Source organism: Protopterus annectens, chromosome 6.part0 (genome assembly GCF_019279795.1).
Source record: "Protopterus annectens isolate FY-2018-M chromosome 6.part0, PAN1.0, whole genome shotgun sequence".
Lineage (NCBI taxonomy): Eukaryota > Metazoa > Chordata > Ceratodontiformes > Protopteridae > Protopterus > Protopterus annectens.
Window position 1 is genome coordinate 1,193,405,260 of NC_056737.1, and position 5,745 is coordinate 1,193,411,004.

Sequence of the window (5,745 nt, forward strand, 5' to 3'; positions counted from 1 at the left end):
AACTACTTCAGATCATAATTTTCTAGGTAGGAACTGGCTGCTTTGCATTGATCGATATTTCATTCACTAATTATGGTCTGGTCTGTAATCCAGCTGATGTTATTGTCTGTAGAAATTTCTCTGGGCTATCCAAATTATTATATACTGACTTCTTAATCCATCTTTCATTGTGGCATGACCTGGGAGTTTGTTTCATACAGAAGTGCATATAGTGGGCAAGATTAAACTTTTCCATATGTTTCACGGCAGTACACAAACACATATGCAAACACACACACACACACACACACACACACACACACACACACACACACACACACATGAACATGTACACATATGCACACATATGAATCAAATACAGTTAGTCATCATCCTTCATACTCATGTTACAGCTCTTCTACAGCTCCACAATGTGGTAATAAAACTACAAGATCAACAATATAGTGTTACTAGTTGTATGGATACTCTTGTCTTTGTCTTCTCTCTTGTCTTTAACTGGCTGTTCTTAAAAAAATCTAGTATCACAATCCTAAAACTACGTCTGTATGTGGAAGGGAGTCGCAAAGTGAGGCCTTTAATACTTCAACATGACAAGCTGGACAGTATAACTTACACAGCGATACCAGGTTTGAGACACTTTAAATCATTAATGCAGTCTATGTCACATTGTCTCACAATTTAAATACAATCACATGGGAGCAGAAATAAATGAAACTGACAAAGCATGGCACATCTTGGAAACTTTTAATTATATTTCAGAAGACAGTTTTTATTTGTCGATCTTCCATCTAGAAATTGTTTCTATGGCTCCAGGTAATCATTTTACAATACATGATGCTGAATTTCATGTCTGCAAAATAAAAAACAAAAAAATAAATAAACAAACAAAACACAGCACAGGTGATAGAGCTTGTTTGTTTACTTTATCAATCTGACATTAATATCAAGTCTTGGTCCCTATGTGGCTGTTGGCAAGACTGTGAAAGTTTGTGACTAGGGCCAATGTCTTGTGCACCTTGACAAGGCACAGGACCATGCATGCACACCATGGCCTATATCTGTTGAGCCTTGACAAGGCACAGGACCATTCTGCACACTATGGCCTATGTCTTGTGATCCTTGACAAGGCACAGGAACATGCATGTACAATGCAGGATCATGCCACAAGTTTTACAGCAGTATGGGTTCACATGGTAGTTGCTGTATCCAATTCACTCCCTAAATTTGCTTAACAAGAACTGTAACTCCATTCTCTGGGTTAAGTGAAATATGTTCAGTGCTAAGACTTAGAAAGGGTGTATCTTGACTTCTGTGATTGTCATTATTTTCAGTGGACAGGGTATAAATTATTTCCAAGTATTGGCAATGATATTCTTTTGGAATGTGAGTCTAAGCATTTTTGTCTACAGATAATTTCATCCTCTTACCTCAGTAAGTTACTTTCTAGCATGTGGTTCGCTGCCCAATGTGAAGTGGGTGAGATGAAAATCAGCACTTTAAATCAGCGATCGTGAAAATCAGCACTTTAAATCAGCGATCGTGAAAATCAGCACTTTAAATCAGCGATCGTGGTTCTCTCTCTGAAATAAATGAATTTGTCTCTGTAGATGAGAGCGGAGCAGCTTCCTGATGTGAAGGAATTTAAGTACTTCAACGTTTTGTTCAAGAATGACAGCAGAGGAGATTAGAAGACGGAGCGTAGGATAGCAACAATGGTGGCAGAACTGTAGGCGTCCTACTAGACTGTGGTGGGAAAGTGACAGCTGAGGCATAAGACATGCGGTATCTCTCAATTTATTTGTGATTCTGTGCCCCCTTCTTCATCTGTGCTCACAGACTTTGGGTAGTGTCTGAAAGCATGAGATTTTAGATGTAGGTGTAAGAATTTAGGTTAATTTGCAGGGTTTCTGGGCTTATAATCCATGGCAGAGGGAAGACCTCTGAGATCTAGAAGGATGTTTAAATAGACACTCTGGTCCTTTGGGTAAAAAGAGAAGTCATTTGAGCTGATTTGAAATGTTTGTAAGGTGTATCAGGAAATGCCACTGTGAGGAAGACCTGGGCCAGATGTAGAACATACTGGGGAGATTATATTCCTGAACGAGATGTAGCACATGCCTGGGAGATTATATTCCTGAACCAGATGTAGGACATGCTGGGGAGATTATATTCCTGAACCAGATGTAGGACATGCTGGTGAGATTATATTCCTGAACCAGATGTAGGACATGCTGGGGAGATTATATTCCTGAACCAGATGTAGGACATGCTGGAGAGATTATATTCCTGAACCAGATGTAGGACATGCTGGGGAGATTATATTCCTGAACCAGATGTAGGACATGCTGGGGAGATTATATTCCTGAACCAGATGTAGGACATGCTGGGGAGATTATATTCCTGAACCAGATGTAGGACATGCTGGGGAGATTATATTCCTGAAACAGATGTAGGACATGCTGGGGAGATTATATTCCTGAACCAGATGTAGGACATGCTGGGGAGATTATATTCCTGAAACAGATGTAGGACATGATGGGGAGATTATATTCCTGAACCAGCTGTAGGACATGCTGTGAGATTATATTCCTGAACCAGATGTAGGACATGATGGTGAGATTATATTCCTGAACCAGATGTAGGACATGCTGGGGAGATTATATTCCTGAACCAGATGTTGGACATACTGGGGAGATTATATTCCTAAACCAGATGTAGGATATGATGGGGAGACTATATTCCTGAACCAGATGTAGGGCATGCTGGGGAGATTATATTCCTGAACCAGATGTAGGACATACTGGGAAGATTATATTCCTGAACCAGATGTAGGACATGCTGGGGAGATTATATTCCTGAACCAGATGTAGGACATGCTGGGGAGATTATATTCCTGAGCCAGATGTAGGACATACTGGGGTGATTATATTGCTCAGTTTGCCTGGAAGCACATTTTCTAGTATAAGGCGGGGACAGTCATTGGAAGTAAGGAAATCTCGCACTACTCATCTTGTAGTTCAAACTGCCCTCTCTAGGACAAGTGGTTTAAAAAATGTATGTATAGATGGATGGCTGGATGGATGCATGCATGGATGGATGGATTCATAGAGTTCATAGGTTAGTACTAGGCTACCTGCCCTTTCAGGCCATTTTAAGCCTAGCCAGTTACCCCATGTGAGAATCAAACCCTGCACCTTGTGTCTGTAAGGTAAACACCTTAACCATTAGGCCAACCTCCCACCCATGGATGGATGGATGGATGTGTGTGGATGGATGGATGTGTGTGGATGGATGGATGGATAGATGGATGCATGGATGGATGGATGTGTGGATGAATGGATGGATGCATGGATGGATGTGTGTCATTAAGAAAGACACAGTGTTTTCAGTAACACTTATTCTTTCTGCACTGATGTGTCTAGCAGTTAATCTTACAGTTCAAACGTGTAGTTTTAGTGCACATAAGCAAAATGAACAATGCAGCAAGTAAGACATGACAAGAAACTTAACATATCCTACAGTTCCTACAGTTCTATATGATTGTTAATAAACAGTCATTTGTACTTTTCTTTAACAGATCTGCATTATGAAAAGAGTACTTGTTATGTCTTTAAAGGAATTCTGTAACATAATTTCAACAACTGATGGCTACCCACAATCCACAGAATAGCATGTAAAAGGAAAAACCATCAGTGGTTCCTTATGTTTCACAGTGTATGCATACACTACACTCCCTGAGGTAAAGAGGTTTCCTTTTGTGTCCTTGATGCCTACTTTTCCTTGGATTTCTGTCGACCTAGCATGCGATATTCCTTTGCTTGGTCAGGCTGTACTTTTTCAATTTCCTTGTTTATCAGGACTTCCCTGCATATTACAGTCTGTGTCTGCATCCATGCATAGTAAAGGGATGCATCCTGCATCCATATGTAAAACAGGAGTATATCCTGTATCCCTACAGAATACATGGGTGTATCCTGCACCCATAGATAGTACAGGGGAGTATCCTTCACCCATACATAGCACAGGGGAGTATCCTTCACTTGTACATAGTATGGGGGAATATCTTGTACCCATGCATAGTACAGGGGTGTATCCTGCACCTATACATAATACAGGGGTCTATCCTGTACCCATCCATACTACAGGGGTGTAGCCTACATCCAGACATACAACAGGAGTTTATCCTTCACCCATACATAGTACGCAGGTGTATCCTGCACCCATACATAGTATGGGAGTGTATAATGCACCCATACATAGTATGGGGGTGTATCCTGCACCTATACATAGTATCCAGGTGTATCCATAAAATCAAACTCAGTGCAAACTGTTATTCAAATAACAGCATTATGCTTCGAGATAATTACATGCTCCCAGACAAGAACCATACTAGGTACTTTACCTTACCATCAGCTTTATTTACTTCTGCTAAAATAATAAGATTTATTAGGTACAAGTGCCTGTTTATATGTGGTGTTCCATTTGCCTTTCTGTAGTAAGATGCATGCTTATACTAGTAAACATCTGATTTGGGCTCCACATGTGATTTGTAAGTGTTACTGTATTCTGTCTTTTATTGAGGTGGATGGCAGTCTCCCTGGCAGTAAAGTACTGAGTTGTTAAATGTGTACTGTAGTCTTGGGTTTGATTCCCTCATTCTCTGGTTACATATCTGAGACCCTGAAGCAGTCAGTTAAAAATAGTGCTCTTTTGTCACCCCAGAAAAAATCCACTTGGGCATGAGTATTTCCTTAATTAAAAGTGACTAAATGTTTTTAATGCAAGTTTCTAGCACTTTTCAATTATCTGTTTCTTTATTGTGTATGTGTTTTATAAAAGTTCCTTCTAACATTTTACTTATTTTAATGTACATACAGGGTAAGGATTAGCTCTTTTGAACTAAAAGAAAAAGCTATGACCAATTACTACTGAATGATAAAGCAAATGTTTAAAATAAACAATGGATGGCAGATCAGTTTCTAAGATCTGGGATAAGGGAGGGTTAGGTGATAGCTGTAATCTGGACCCAAAATTATTAATGGAATAGAATCAGTTTTGCAATCACAATGTCCAGTACTAGTCAGAGATGTACATAATGATGAATTTGATACACATATCTATCCATCACAATAAGTATTATTAAAAGGGCATCTAAATGTGTATATTAAAAAAATCAACCTAATTGTGTAGAAACAAAGCAGGCAGTTATGATGTGTACTTTACATTGTATATGGTGCGTGAAGTATCATCCATCATGGGTTATGAATCCAGATGCCTGTCACATCGATGTTACCACTGATGGTAATATAAGTTATTGCTCCAATAGCTGTGCGGTTTGGGAATGATATTGTATCTTGATTTTGCAATCTCACAGTGAAGCCTGAAGCACCGTTGAATGTGAACCAGATCTAGAGGTTAACGAAAGTAAAGAATTAAACTTAATTTACAGCAACAAATGCAATACAGTATTCCATGATTAGAAAAATCTGAACAATATATATATATCTCATTACATCCGCGTGATGTCTCCAGGTGCATTTGCAGTTAACTCCTACTGATGACTCTAGGCATCAAATATTGAGTGTTCATGTTTGCACCAATAATTCCAAAACCATGCTATGTACAAGCTTTTAAAAGATTTCATGTTAAAGATTTCACAGTACCAAACTCAGATGCATTAATTCTTGACTTCTGTCTAATGCTGGCAAATAGATATTAAATGTTTTTATATTGTGGAGTCTGCAT

The 5,745-nt window shown here is 39.1% G+C and overlaps 1 long non-coding RNA gene across 1 annotated transcript; it reads right to left on the reverse strand.

Annotated features, from left to right (window-relative positions):
* Window positions 1-727: 727 nt before the first annotated feature.
* LOC122804753 lies at window positions 728-5,404 on the reverse strand. Its single transcript, XR_006365238.1, has 2 exons — window positions 5,224-5,404; window positions 728-850 (listed from the first exon to the last, which is right to left on the reverse strand). It is a non-coding gene; the product is annotated as an uncharacterized LOC122804753 (long non-coding RNA).
* Window positions 5,405-5,745: the final 341 nt, after the last annotated feature.